The sequence below is a fragment of the Equus przewalskii genome, chromosome 23, assembly GCF_037783145.1.
Source record: "Equus przewalskii isolate Varuska chromosome 23, EquPr2, whole genome shotgun sequence".
In the NCBI taxonomy this organism is placed as follows: Eukaryota; Metazoa; Chordata; class Mammalia; order Perissodactyla; family Equidae; genus Equus; species Equus przewalskii.
Genome location: NC_091853.1, coordinates 25,057,900 through 25,073,630, shown reverse-complemented (window position 1 = coordinate 25,073,630; position 15,731 = coordinate 25,057,900). Strand labels below are relative to the sequence as shown.

The window sequence follows — 15,731 nt, the reverse complement described above, 5'->3', positions numbered from 1 at the left end:
AAGACTGCCTGGTATAGAGCTTGTACTTGGTTATCTCCAATTGTACAAGTGAGTGAATGAATGAAGTGAAAAGCAAGTGAACTCTGGAAGTCCCTTACAGACAAGCCGAAATAGTCTGCACACAGAGGGAGCAAGAAGATGATCTTTGATATGGAGCGTCCTGTCCAGTGAAGTCTAGAATGTTAGCATTTAATGGTCAAGTTCTCTCAGGAAACTACAAATAAAGAGGGGGAACGAGATAATGTTGGATCAACCATTTTGACCAAATTGTCTGATTTAGTCAAAGAGCTGTTGTGGAATTTTAGTCAAGTACTGATACACTATTGTTGGCTCTACACACATGCACATAAGGGAGTGTGCACGCACACGTACACTTACTCACACCCTCCTGTTGCCTCCTACCCAGTAGATACTCCAACAAAAGCTCTCAAACTAAAAATGACATGATGCTGTTCAGCTTCTCAGGGGGATCCACCTGTCCATGGAACCCAGGAGAGCAGAGAGGCTGGTCTCTTGGGAAAAATAAAAGTCTGTAAACAATTATATTTGTCATTTTTCACTGGAAATATTTGTTTAGTCCAAGAACTAGCAAAGAAATATTGAAAAAACAGAGACATTTTGACATCATTTATTTTTTCATACAGATATATCCCCTCTGCTTTAGAGGGACATCCGACACTAAGATGTGAACATCTTCCAACTTTAAAAAAAAAGAAATTGGCTTTTTTAAATAAAGAAATGCCCACAGTGCAATTTGTTTTTCATTAAGCACTGTCCATCTCCAACTATGGTGGGGAATTTAGAATGAAACAAATTCAAACTCCAGTTTAATTTCCTTTTTCCTGTTTAGCTCCAAGCTCAGTAGGTGATCTTATAAGTTGACTGGGATAACATTGCACCTATTAGCACTCGTCAACCAAAAGTAGATTGTTCGGGTTTCAATAAATGTTTTTTGAATTGGATTTAGGTTGGTGAGAAAATAAATTGTCAGAAATTCTTTGAGGCAAATTACATATTGAAATGAACAGTTTGATGCATAACCCTTCCATCTCCCCTCAAAAAAAAAAAAAGACAGAAAGAAAGGAAAAAAGCAGACGTCTTGCTTTTTCTAGGCTGTAAGAATTTCTTCTGCTGTTGCATCTGTGAACACTTTACAAGGCAATGTCTACAGTTGGATTTTTACAGCCCATGTTTGATTGGAGTTTGCACGGCAACTGGGGCTGTATTTTTTGGAGAAACTTCAAAGCTAGTGATTTCCAGTTTTTAACGGCCAGAGTATTTATTTTCTACCACAGCATAATTTCTACAGTTATTTTTTATGGGAGCAGTGTAAAATGAAAATCAGGAAGAATTAGTAACTTGCTCTTGTATCTGTCCAGGCTCAATGGCTCTTACCTGCTCTAAGAGGCTAAAAGCCAACGTGCTGACCTCACAATGTTGGAAAAATTGAACCCATGCCGGTTGTCAAGGACAACACACTCTCCGTCACAAGTACAAAGGGAGCAGGAAAGGCTAATGAGGAAGACGCCTTGCACCCCAGACAAGTACACAGCACCCTGCCCCCTCTGCTCAGAACCCGGGTCATGTTTGTGGCCACAGATGCCACATGCATGTAAGCTTTGCATGGGTAAGAAGAGTAAGCTTTGCAAAAATGATTTCCACCCCTTTCTACCGAGAAAGCAAAACACCACAATTGAGCAGGCTGCTCCTCAGTAAGGGAATGGATAAGCACCAGCTTTCCATCGTGGTTTAATCAGCCTGGTGTGCATGCAAGTAAGAACTAGAAGAGAGGCTGCTCACCAGCAAACTCCCCAGGACTTCTGCCGCCCAGCATTAGGGGATTTTTTGTTGGGTTGGGTGGTTGTTATTGTTGACTTCCCTTCCTGTGCTTTGGATTAAGCGATTTAAACTCAAGAGATAGCAGCCACTAGACCTGTATCTAAGAAGGTAAGTGATTTGCCCGGGTTCACACAGTTAGTGGCAGAGCTAGTCTTTGCAAGACTCCTTTACATAAAACAAGGCAGGTGAGGCAGGGGTGAATGAAAAAGAGGGTACTTAAATTATTAAGAGCTGGAAGGGAAGGGGCTAGATGAAATGGAGGGGCTTTGAGAGAAAATTGATAGATGGTGCTTTTAGTGGCCCAGTCTCCCCCGCCCACCTCTGGCTCACTTTGCTCCAAGCCCTCCTTCACTCTGAGTTCCGCCTGGGCAAGTCCTGAGCCCCTGGAATGCATCTTTGCCTTCCTTATCTGAGAGTTAATCACTAAATAGCAGGTGGCGAAGATTCTGTTTTTCATCTCTCTTGTTCTCTCCCCTCCTCTCTTTTACTCATTTCCTCAGGGCTACGAATTTCTGAATCTTAAGCAGGAAACCTCCCTGATTTGTTCACACCTGGAATCTCACTCTCTCTTTGCTTGGAGACTATCCAGAGGAGCAGGGAGAATCAAGAGAAAAAGCTGTTGTCTAGAGAGAAGAGATGTCAGCATTTAAATATTAATACACGCATTCTATGAGGCATGTTGCATACACATATTTTAAACCAAGCATTCTTTCTTTCAACTCCTATATTTCCCAACTCATCTCTACTCCCAGCCAATGCCTTACAAGACACAGAGTATTTGCTGTGTGTCACTTTAGTTATCAACACTCCACACAAATAGGTTGACAGAGGAAAGAGGCAAAGTACCTTTGCAAGGCTGTTTGGGGTTGAAATAACAACTAGATTGCCTAGAGGCTCTTAGAGATTACCTTACTTTTTGCTCCTACAAATGTTAGAAACTGGCTGTGGAAGGAAGCTGTCATCAACCTCCCTGTCTCCGTGGTTGTTGGGAAGTTCCAGCCTTTAAGCTGGGCATTCTGTCCTCTTCATGGACTTTCCATTTTGGAAAGGATTTAGGCAGGTCAAGCGGTACAGGCTCCCGCCTTTAGTTATCATTTGTCTCTAAACCCAGAGACTGGTGTTTGTGGTCTACTGAACATTAAGCTCCCTATGGGGAAAATGGAACAAAATATTGGACACAAGGATGTAAATCTAAAGCCACGGTTTCCAATCTGTGGACCCTGGGACCCCATGGGAGCACCATATTTGCATGAATCAGGACCTATAGGTTGACTTCATGGCATGACTCAAGTACATATATTCTGACACTTCCAATGTATTTATTCATTCATTCTACAAGTATACATAAGGTGCCTACTTTGTGCAGGAACTGTGCTAGGTGCTGAGTATACAGTGGGTAGTGAACAAATCAAACCAGTCACAGCCTTATGGAGTTTCCAGTCCAGGGGTGAAGACAGGCACAGAAAGTTACAGAAACACAGAGTGAAAGCAATAACTCAGATTTGGGATAATATATAGAGAAGGTTGTGATTAATAGCATTCAAATTCCTTTTAGGGTGATAGCCTCTGCTCTTAAGCACTGCTCTACGAATGCATTCCTAAAGCGTTAAGTATCTTTATCTGCAGGTCTATAAATTTTTTCAGATGAAAATGTGCTCTCCATACTGAAAAAGGTTGGACACCACTGATCTAAGTCATCCCCAAGAGATGTCTTTTTATCCCAGATGAGTGAATTAAATAGCAAGAAGTGATGTTTCCCCAATATTCTAGCAGCTTTCAGGTGGACAATTCTTCCCTAGATCTGAGCTTGCGTTGCTCTATTGAAAGTTAATCTCAAAGCTCTCTGTACCCCATCATCCAGGAATGCTACCTCTCTGGAGAACACTGGAGGAGAAATCAACAAAGAACATACCCATTTGGTCCTAGAGTCTACCTCCCCAGGGGGCAGAGAGCAGCCCCACCTCCACCCTTGACTTGGGTGAGGTTGGAGGCAGTCTTGTGGTTGACTTTGGTATGCTGTGGAATTGCAGGCCTGGAGCCACGGGACGTGACTTGTTGCTCTATTAGACACGCTAGGTAAAGTCCTGAAACAAAGAAATAAAGCAAAGATTAGATGGGAGGATTTTCCTGTCAAGAATTATGAATGTAAAAATAACCCAGAAAATACAACTGTATTTGAAGAGGAGCCAAGCAAGATAATGGACAGGAAGCCCTGTTAAACATGAGGTCCCACTTAAATCAAAATGATCCACCAAATCTCAGCTCCCAGTGAGGTCTCTGCTTGCATATTCAAGGGGAGAAATATTACAGGGACATTTTTAGTGTCAATTCTGTCTTAGACCATGTGATGGGCACTGAATCTACAAATAACACAAAGTATGGTCCCTCAAGTGGCTTCTTTTAGAAAAGGTAAATTGTAATGCTCATTTAAAAGATAATTAAACAGTATTTTAGGCTTTGTGACAGTGGGCACAACAACCGCATGAGGGGCAGGTCAATGTGTGCAAGGAGAACTATGTTTAGAGTCAAGAGACAGGATTTTTTCCTGGTTCTATGTCTAATTTGAGTCTGACCTGTGGCAAGTCACTTCCCTCTTAACATCAACTCAGTTTCCTGACCTATAAATTGATAAGGTTACTTCCAGCTCCTGGTACTGTGGTTCCAGTTCCCATACCAGAAAGGCCTTCTTATAAAGGTACCCTTAACTTCTCTGGTCACAATTATTCTTCCTATAGAACTTCTCACAGCAGGACAGAAACTCCACCTATTTGTATCAGGCATGGGTTGTGGGATAAGATATTTCTTGATTGACAGCAAGAGCCTCTATCTTCAGGTCCTCTCCACGTGACCCCATGAGAAGACCTTAAAGGAAGGAGATCAAAAAGCCAAATGGTGAGGACAATTTGGGGGGTAGTCTGTAGGAAAATGATCTGTTTATTTAGTGGCTAGAAACTTAAATGCACGTATCATATGTCTCCCTATTCCCCTCCCCACTACCCCACTCCCGCCATGGCCACGGGAAAAGGAAAGAACACAGCAGCTCTTTAGCATAGTTAGACCTCACCCATTTTCAGCCCTGGTCTTTCACTGAGGTAATATCTTTATCTGCTGCCAACTAGACCTGTTGGTGTATGTAACTATTGCTTCATTCTGACTCATCACGGCTTGCTTTGTGGCAGCGAACCCAGGAGGCATTGTTTCCTGGTGATGCCTGGCCTACTTCTTCCAAAATGCTGCAGGGCAGTCCTGGAGCACTGGAGGGTGGATTGACTTTCCGTAGGTCAGTCAACAGCCTTTGTCACAGCTACCTCCTGATCCCCTTTAAGCCCTCTTTATGAGTCACAACATAGAAGTTCCAGTGAAAGCCTCCCACGTTCTGCTAATTCCATAAAGGACTTTTCAAGAGTGAAAACTGGGCATCCAAAGCCCCCATAAAGTGCCACACATACCGTGCCCTCCAAAATCAGCTCATTGAGGAGACTGACCACAGTGGGAAGAGCACTTGCATTTGGAAGTCAGATAACTGATCCAGTTGGACCAATCCCAGTGCAGCACAGACTGCATATAGGTCCACATAACTTGCTGTTTTCTAATTCCATGTCTTGCTCATGCTGCTACTCTTTCTGGCATGCCCTGCCCCACCCCACAGCTTCTCTTCAGTAAGCTAACTCCTGCATATCATTAACCCTCAGCTCCAACATCACCTTCTCCAGGAAGCATTCCCTGACCCTCACCAGCTGCATTAGATGCCCCTCTTAGTGCTTACCCAAATGCCCCATGTATAGTTTTATCGTTGCACATACTATATTGTTATATAATTACTGTCTTCCTCTTCTATACTGTGAACTTCTTGTCAACCAGAACTAACTCCTTTTCTTTCCTTTCCATAGCTTAACGCATAGCCTAGTAAGTGTATTGAATGAAGGAATGATCTAGATCGTCCACTTACTAGCAGTGTGTTCTGGGCAATTTAACTCACATCTTGAGCCTCCCTCTTCTCATCTGTAGCTTGGAGATAACAATCCATCTTTCATTGGGATGTTGTTCAGATTAGGAGGTAACATATAGAAAGTCCTACTACAATGCTGACACATAGGATGGAGAATTAATGCACATAGGGTCGTGGATCTGCACAGGGGATGATGAAAAAGAAAAACAAAGAAGCAGGCTCATTTTAGGGCAATGAAGACTTCTATGTTCAGTTTCTAGTCCCTTTCTCCATGGATTGAATGTCCAACCAGTAGCTCCCTCACTTCAAGGAAGCCTGGAAGTCTTTTTTTGTTTCTTGTTTTTTCTTAAATGGGAAACACACAGCAGATAATTCCCAAGTTTCCTAGGACTTCAGCATCTCCAAATGGATTGACTGATTAGCATAGTTACTCTTGTCATTTCTCCCATTGACATGGGGCCCCACAAGTCTAGACTCTCCCCCACCCCCACCCCAATGCTATTGTAAATAGGTCCTTTCAAGTGAGGTCAGGTTTACCCAGAGTATCTGGTGAGTTATCCACACACTGGGGAGAAAAGAGGAAGAAGCAGTGGTCTGAGCCTCCAGGAACCTTGACAAGTGAACTGACACTTGGAGGGTTTGCTCCATGTGTCCAGAAGAGTTTCTAAATAATGGAGATAAGGAAGCAGGAAAAGATAGCAGAAACCGGGTAGATACCATGACAGCAACTGCTGCTGGCCCCAGACCACAGTATCATGACACAGGACCAGCCCCACCCACCCCAGTCTCCCCAAAACACACATGCACATCAGCACCCCCTACACACACACACAAACACTGCCTCCCTTCTGGGAACAAGCAGGGTTCTCCCCTGGTCAAATGCCCCCACATCCTCCGGTGAATCAGGCTGAATCAGACGCTATGAGTCATCTAAAACACACGAGCCAGGGTTAATTTATTCAACAATCATTTATTAAGCAAGTTCCCAGTGCTAGGCTCTGTGCTAGCCACTGCAGGCCAATGCCTTCTAGAACATGCTTGAAAGTCTTTCTCCCTAAGCCACCCCATGGAGGGGAAATCATTTCCGTCAGAAAGTGTGATGAGACAAGGGCTTGGCATGGAGGTATTACCAAGGAAGAGATCTGCGTTGAGGCAGGCACAGGTCATTAGCATTCAATTCATTCTGCAAGGACACACACGAGGGCCCAAAGCCACTCCCAGGGACCCACAAAACAGCCATCAAGGCAGAGCCCGGGAGCAGTAGCAAGTTATGGAAGAGGTTCAGCAATGGGGGAAGAGCAAAAGTAAGGAGGTTTCCCACCGAATTTCTGCCACTTTTAAATTCAACCATGGCCAAAGAGCCAAGAAGCACTTTAGCAAGTTCCCCACTGTCACCTCCAAAGTATCCTAGGATTCGAGAAGTGGAGATGAAGGAGCTCCTTACAGGGAAAGGGACGGAGAGTGATGGTGGGGCCTGGTTTGGATCTGGCAACATAGGCTACCGTGAAGATTTTAAAACATGTCTGCAAATACTTACATGATCCTCCCAAGCAAAGCCAGGTCTATGTCCCCTCCCCTTGAATCCAGGTGGGCTTCTGACTTGCTTGTAGACAACTGATTGTGGCAGAAGTGATGCTCCGTGACTTCTGAAGCTAGGTAGGAAAAGGTTTTGTAGCTTCCATCTTATTTGCTGGAACACTCACACTGGGAGCCCTGAACTATGAGCCACTGTGTAAGACTGCCCTGAGGTGGCCATGCTGTGACGAAGCTCAAGTGTGTGAAGCAGCCAAGTGTGAATGTTCTGGCTGACAGCTGTACTGAGGTCCCAGCTCACAGCCAGTGCCGCCTGCCAGCCTTGTGAGCGATGAGCCTGTAGATTATCCCAGCCTCATGGCCTTGAATGGCCCCCAGCCTTTGAGTCTTCCCAGCTGAGGCTCCAGACACTACGGAGCAGAGGTAGGCAGTCCCTGCCACACCTTGTTTGAACCCCTGGTCCACAGAATCTGTGAGCAGAATGAGATGGTTGTTTTACGCCACGGATTTTGGGTGACTTACAGGGAGGGGCAGGGCTTCAGTGATCCAATGATTCCAGAGGCGCGAGTGAACAGTGTTAGAAGAAGAAGACAGAGGAACACACAAACAAGAGAATAATGCTATAGGAGAAGGACATTGACCTGAATGATGCTGTTTGTGCTGTTTTCTTTTCTGAGGTGAAAAAGGAACTGAATATAATCACATTTCACACGCCATCCCTAGGCCCTCCTTTTGGGGGTGCAGCCTTACAGTGGTCGTGAGCACTCACAGTGGTTGTCCACAACCTCCTGTCCTGACCCCTCCCTTATGCCACTCTCCTGGAAGAGGACAGGAGCCTCCTGCGCCTTGGAGGACCCCTGTGGTGGGAAGTCAAATGACTTCCCCGTGGGACTTCGGTGCTGCAGTGGCTCCGATTGAAAGCTTGCAGTCAGGAATTCCTTGGTTCTTCACAGCAGGAGAGGGAGGTTACTTCCTGCTGATTCAGATCTGGGCAGGTGCTTCTGAAGCTGGGGCTTCTATAGCTTCTTCCCTTACCGCCCCCCAGGGGTGAAGCAAGAGGTGACAAGGATTACGTCTTCCCAAAGGCGTCCCAGAAATTGTCCAGTTGTTCCTGATATGGTGGACAGTCGTCATCCTGAAAGAGACCCTAACCAGCATGGAGAGTGCTCATTTCATGCCAGCTTCGGGGAGTTACTTGGGGCCAACAGCTCTCTCTGCTCTTTGAGTTTCCTTTATTTCCACTGCTTGGAAAATAGACCACCTGCTCACCCCCACCCCTCCCACCAGCCTGCTAGGAATACTTATCCTTGTTTACACAGCCCCATATTAGAGCTCAAGTGCATTTTAAGAAACCCCTTTGAAACAGAGGAGACCCTCAACAGGCCCAAGCCAGGAGTCTGACGGCTGCCCCCACAGTCAGCTCACAAGTTGGCGAGCATCCAGGGCCTCTGGAGTCCTTGAGGAGAGCATGGTCAGAACTTGATACATTCAGTGTAGAAGTGGGGAGGGTTCTCAGATCTGCAGGGCTCCCCCAGGGACCTCTGTTTGGGTCTCCTGTAGTGTTCCATTTTCCAAGGGTCCATGCATGTTGTCAGAACGCCTTTCCATCTGCCTCGGTTTACTCTGATTTCAATCTCCTCCTTCAACTGAGTGGGTGAATTGGACCTGAAGTTATAGACTCTTTGACTAGACGGGACCTTAGAAATCCCCTAGGTCAAGCCCCAGGAAGAGAAAGTGACTTGTTCAAGGTCACACAGCAACTAGGACTAGAACTAGGTTCTTTGGTTCCCACGCCAGGCCTCTTTGCAGTGTGCTGTCAGACTATCCAGATGTCTGTACCCTGGAGAGCATGAACTCAGGGAATCAGCTTGAGCTCAACCAACCTCAAGACTCCTGGGTACCAAAGGTCCTGTCTGCAGAGCCCCTCTCCTCCCTACCACAATCCCAGCCTCCCAAACCTTGAGAATATTTTGGAGGTTAGCAAAAACAGCCTGCCAAGGCAGTGCTCTTTTCTTTAGGCAACCTTAGCATTAAAGCTCCTGGTCATTCTAGAAATGAAGACTTTCCCACCCACCTGTCCCTAGCCTTTTCATTCTCCTCCCCACCCTGGCTCTGATTTCACATCTGCTTTTCTGTTTCCTTGGCTACATGAGGCATTTCACCCGGCCAAGCTTCCATATAGACTATTTCCTGTCAGTACAACTCCGTGCTTGGACATAACAATAAAACTTAACTTTGGTCAATGTGCTGTTTGGGGTTTTTCAATAAACCATATCCCTTGAACACATTTTCGAACAAAGTGAAATAGCGAAAAATGAAGAACATGGTTATTTGCAGACAATGGAGGACCCACTTAGATATAAACATTATCAGAGAGGGACAGACTGTCCTATATTGTAACTGTTTGGATATCTGTTTTCCCCACTGGAACTAACTCCTGAAGGGTTTACATCCTGTCTTTACAATTCTGCATCCCTCACAACCTCAGACATACTGCTTTTCACATACTAGAGCCTCTATAATTGTTTAAATTGCAAACCACCCTAACAACCCTGACTCCAGTTCCAATGTGTTGGGAGTCTTCTCATACCAATCAAGCCATTCTGTGACACCAGCTGGGTGTCCCACACTTCAACTCAATTCTGACACTATCCGCCTGGAGGTAGCGTCAGATTCCACAGATTGAGCTCTCAGTCCCACAAGACTGGCCTCCACTTCAGAAGTCAATTGCAAGTCCAGGTAGTCACCTGTACTTCTGACCGACTGGCTATAAATCACAAGTTTCCACAACCCCCTCTTTGGGTTTGGTTAATTTGCTAGAGCAGCTCACAGAACTCAGAGAAACATTTTGCTTACTAGATCACTGGTTCACAAGGATATAACTCAGGCACAGCCAGATGGAAGAGATGCACAGGGTAAGGTATGTGAGAATGGGCGCAGAGCTTCTATTCCTCTGGAAGCATGCCACTCTTCCGGCACCTCACATATCCACCAACCCAGAAGCTCTCCAAACCCCATCCTTTTGGGTTTTTATAAAGGCTTCATTACACAGGCATGATTACTTAAATCTTTGGCCAGTGGGGATTGATTCGATTTCCAATCCCTCTCCACACCCTGGAGGAGGTCAGGGGGGTGGGACTAAAAGTTCCAACCCTTTAATCACAGGGTTCGCTCTACTGTCAATCAGCCTCATCTTTAGGTGGGGTCCAAAAGTCACTTCATCAGCATAACAAAAGACACCTTTATAGCTCTCTTCACTTAGGAAATTCCCAGGGTTTTAGGAGCTCTGTGCCAGGAACCGTGTCAAGGACCAAATATATTCTTACTATAAATCACAATATCACATACCCTCAAGCTTAGTAGCTTAAAACAATCACCTTCTGTTATTTCTTATGGGTCTCCAGATTGGTTAGCCAACGCTGTTGATCTAGGCTCGGCTTGGTCAATGTCAGTGGAGCCCCTGTAGTCACCTAGAGGGCAGCTGGAGGAAGTTGATCTAAGACGGCCTAAGCTGGGGTAGCAGGAGTGACTGGGACCTCTCCCCATGTGATTTTTCATTTGCCAGTAAGCTAACCCAACCGTATACTCAAGGTAGAGATAGCAGGGTTCCAAAAGAGCAAGGGGAAGAATGCAAGGCCTTTTGAGGTTTAGGGTCAGAACTGGCACCCCTTCACTTCCGCCACACGTTATTGGTCAAAACAAGTCACAAGGCCAGCCCAGATTCAAGGGCTGGGGAAATCAATTTCACCTCTTGATGGAAGGAGAAACAAAGTCACATTGCAATGTATTGAAGGACTGTGGTCATTTTTGCAATCAGTCTACCACATAAGTCCAATTTTAAGATGAAGAAAGAAAATAGAGAGACATTAAAAGATTTATTGAGAGTATTATAAGATTGCATTGTGGTAATGGTTGCATAATCCTATAAATTTACTAAAAATCATTGAACTGTACACTTACAATGACTGACTTTTCTGGTATGTAAATTATTCTTCAGTAAAGCTGTTAAAAAAACTGAAAAAAAATTTAAAAAATTTATTGAAGATCATTCAACTCATAATTGTCCAAATCTACACTTAAACTCAGATATTCTAGCACAAAACGTAGCAATCTTTCCAATGCACTATATTTATCATACCTAAAGTTTTAGATTCTCAGAACTAGGCAGTCGAAGAGCTAGAAGAATCTTCTACAGACTATTTTGTGTGTCCCTTCTTCAAGCAGTTGAATGAGTAAGTCTTCTGGCACAGGTGTGTGAATCCTCTTCTTGGGTTGAAAAATAGGAACAGTGCTGCAGAAAACCTGGGCCAGGTAAAAGTATGCCTCATCTTCTCATATGCTTTTGGGATCCAGGGTGATTAGCACTGGAAAGTTGACCCACTGTTCTTTCTGGAACCAGAGCTGCAAACAATTCTTTTGATTTTAGGTCTTCTTATTTTACGCTGACCATATCTTAAGTAGCCAGGGTACCTAATGTGCTTAGAATCTGGTCTTAACAGCAATAGCATTTTTCTTCTGTTTTATTTTGGGTTGAAAGTGGTTGTATTCAAATTAAAGTTCTCCCAAGAAACTTGCTTTGTGGGTAAAAATCTCTGACCTGAGGACTCTAGGAATAAAAACAGTTAAAAAAAAAAAAAAAAAGGTGGATTTGTACAATATGGTTCTTCTCCTGTGAGCATTAAGGGATCTGTGAGGATGATGAAAAAATGGGAGGTGGCATGGTTTCATCCTATAATTTGGACTTGTTTCTGGAGAGAAAAAGAGTGAAATCCCAGGGAGACGCATCCAAGCTCTCCATAAACAGAGCTTTGAAGAGCAAATGGAGCAGCTTTCATCAATCACACACGGACCACATCAAAAGCTGCCTGAGGAGAATCACTCACCTGATGTCAGGCAGGGTCAGACAAACGTTATCAAACGCTCTTTCAAGATATTATGAACCCGAATGAAAGAGAAGAGGAGGTAAAGAGGAGTGCCAAAAATAAGACCATGAGAGGAAGGGAGGCAAATGAGGCAGAGAGTGAGATGCAGTGGCAAAGACGGCGAGGAGGAAAGAGAGAGGAAGACAAAGGGGGAGGAAGAGAAAGACGAGAGATATAAATAGATAGCAAGAGACAGAGAGCAGAAAGGAAGATGCTGCAAAATAGAACAAAAATAATCAACAGCTAAAGAGAGGCAGACAAAGGAAAGCTCAGAAGCAAAGTGGAGAGAAACAGCCTTTATACAGGGTGGAGGCCATGTTGGCAGCCGTCTGTCCTGAGGATGCATAGTCTACACTGACTTGTGTTGCAAACTGGCCAGAATGGTTCTATCTTCAGCACCTAGAGGAGCATCACCAAGTCTCAGCAAAAGGAGGTGCGATGGAAACCAAAAAAAAAGGAACACTCCACCCTCTCCGGCTCCCCAAACTATCTTGCATCTACTATGAAGCGCTACTTGGTCATCCTGGCTGGCTTTACTCAGGCCCTCAAAATCGGAGGGAATGGTCATTAGAAACCCAGGCACATGTCCACACAAGTCCCCACTGGAGTGATTTCATCTTTTATTACAACAAAGTGAGGGCAGTAATACATCAGCTCAGGCTATAAGTTTGCCTTCTTCATTGATCAAGGTCGATTTTCCAACTAATTGCAGGGAAACAAATCCACTCCTGGGTCAAGCCAAGTAAATTTCCCCTTCTCTGTAAAGGGGCTGGCTCTGTCTTAATCAAGAGCTGAGGCCCCAGGTGCCTGGGTGTTCTAGTGTGGAGCACTGAGGAGCCCAGGGTCAGTGAGAGGATACCAGGTGCAAGAGGGGGAGCCTGTGCAACAGGGAGAAGATATGAAGAATGGGCGATGGAGTGGCTTTCTCCAAAGAAAACTTTGCTAATTGTACATTCTCACCCCATAAAGAGGTATTGGAAATAACACTGCATTAAGAAACGGGGTCCTCGAGACAGCCTCGCTCCTGGTGCTCTGTGCACCTTTGTTGAAATAAGGAAAGATACTAAGAATGGTTCCATAGTGGTTCCCAATACTCAACTGCAGGGTTTAGATGGGAGCCGAGAGAATAACAATGCTAACGTCTATTGAGCCAATCATTTTCCACGCATCATTTCATTTAATCCTCACAACAACCCATGAGGTAGACATTTTCCTTATTATTCCCTTCTTTTTCCAATTTTTTTTTTTTAGTGAGGAAGCTTCTCCATGAGTTAACATCTGTGCTAATCTTCCTCTGTTTTGTGTGGAGGACGTCACTGCAGCATGGCTTGACAAGCGTTGTATAGGTCCACACCTAGGATCCAAATCTGCGAACCCTGGGCTGCAAAAACTGAGGTCACAAACTTAACCACTATGCCACCGGGCTGGCCCCTTATTGTTCCCATTTTACTGATGAGGAGGCAGATGCTCAGAGAGGTTAAATGACTGATCCAAAGTCACAGAGCAAGAAAGTGGTGGAGCAGAAATCTGAGGGGCGGCTGACCCCAGAGCTGGTAGTACGTGGGCGACATTGTTCAGGTAGCCAGCAGATGTGATGGAAGAGCACTTTGGTCCTGTCCACTTGCAAGCAGCATGCAGGATCCAGAAGAAGGGAACTCGCAGCAGCCTCAGTCCAGTTGGACAGGATCAGGGCCTTGAATAGGATGGTAACAGTCCGTGTCGCAAAGAGGCCAGTTTACGAAATGACGATTTTTTGAGCTTTGAGATAAATGGTTCCGCCATATGCCAAGACAGAAGGTAGCATTATTATGTGCAGCAACAAGTTTAGAGAGCTCTCTAAACTCTTTTATTTCTCTTTATGAAAGCAAAAGGCCAGAAAATTATCCATAATTATGGAGCCATCAGCACTGAATTCCAACGTCTCTTGCATGCGCCAACGCGGCAAGAGACATCACAGCATGAATAAGGGTCCTGAGGTCCCCCTCCCACCCCCAGCTCCACCTTGGGGTACGCTGGCATGAGCAGCCCTCCAGGTCCACTCCATACAGCAGTCAGAGCACAAGAAGTGTGGTCAGCCAGACCTGTGTTCAGCTCTTGTCTCTACAACTTACTACCTGAGTAACTTTAGACACTTTATTCAATGTCTGAGCCACAGTTTCCTCATCTGAAAAATGGGGCCATAAAAATACCTGAGACCCAAGTAATGTTAGGATAAAACACAAAGATGAATACATAACATCTAGAACGATGCTAGCACCTAATAAGCATTCTTTAAAAAAGCTATTATTATTATATTTTTCTACCCCTTCATCTTCCTTATTTGAAGCTAAAAGAGGAAGAGGCAAATCAAGGGAAACTGCTTACATAAAAGCTAGAGAGGGCCTGGCTGTTTCACCAGAGGCAATAATTACAAAGCTGCTTCAGAGTACAGAGAGTTCCAAGAACGGAATACACATTTGGAACAAGTTCATTAAAAAATTGCTTACTCATAAAAGCCACTATCATTATAGCCTGACAAATGGAAGACGTGGCCCCGATAAATAAGAAGCCGGCGGTACACAAGGCGACTACTCCGAGGTCGCTCGATCCCTCTCTTCCCATCCATCAACGGTTTCTTAACGTTCTATGGGGTTGTAATGACAGGTCGTTTTGATGTGGCTGTTTGCTCCGAGTTTTCCCCAAACTCCAAATAGAGAGAAGCAGCCTCCAGACTTCTCTGCCAGGTCTCCCAGCCGTGGCACCCAGCAGGCCTGCTCTCGCCTCCTTGCCCAACAGTCAGCTGCAGGTTTTTCCCATCTCTTCAGCCTCTTCAGAGACCTCCAAACCCTCACACCTCTGCTCCAGTGCCTCCCCTCAGGCCTCCCCTGTCCACTCCAAGAATTGTCTCCTGGCCAGTCTGGGCCTGGCTGCCTTGCCCCAGCCTGCGCAGGTCACCCTCAGGATAGTGCGACGAGTCCTAACTGGAAAGTCAGGAGATGGGGATAACACAGCATGGCCACTTAGTAGCTGGACATTGTCACTGAACTTCTCTGAGCCTCAGTTTTGTTGTCTATAAAATCGGGATAACAACATCTCCCTCATAATGTTCCTGTGAAGGTTAGATAAGTCTATGGTCATGAACTTTCCCTACATGTGACACAGTGTCGCAGACAGTCAATGACAATGATTAAGTCCCTTGATATCTGAGCTCTGTCCTCTGAACTCAGGGTCAGGGGTGACAATAGCAAGTAGGGGGAAGGCCCCCAGGTATCTGCCCTCAGAGTTTTGAGTCACAGTGCAATAGAGATCACTGAGACTTCAAATCGTTTTCAAAGAGTTTGTTTGTTTATTTGTTTGGTGAGGAAGATTGGCCCTGAGCTAACATCTGTTGCCCATCTTCCTCTTTTTGTTTGAGGAAGATTGGCCCTGAGCTAACATCTGTGCCCATCCTCCTCTATTTTGTATGTGGGATGCCACCACAGCATGGCTTGAGAACAGTGTATAGGTCC

General features: G+C 45.1%; 1 long non-coding RNA gene across 5 annotated transcripts in view; it reads right to left on the bottom strand.

The window, feature by feature from the left end:
- Window positions 1-612: 612 nt before the first annotated feature.
- The window catches only part of LOC103548649 (uncharacterized), a 40,537-nt gene continuing 25,418 nt past the window's right edge, over window positions 613-15,731 (bottom strand). For 2 of the 5 annotated variants that reach the window (XR_011531973.1, XR_011531976.1), the window contains exons 2-4: window positions 5,789-5,967; window positions 4,604-4,701; window positions 613-3,923 (exon numbers count right to left, since the gene is read on the bottom strand). This is a non-coding gene — a long non-coding RNA (uncharacterized lncRNA). Of the gene's footprint in view, window positions 3,924-4,457; window positions 4,702-5,788; window positions 5,968-7,325; window positions 7,805-15,731 lie in introns of those variants that run through there. The other 3 variants (XR_011531975.1, XR_544320.2, XR_011531974.1) reach the window with 3 other exon arrangements.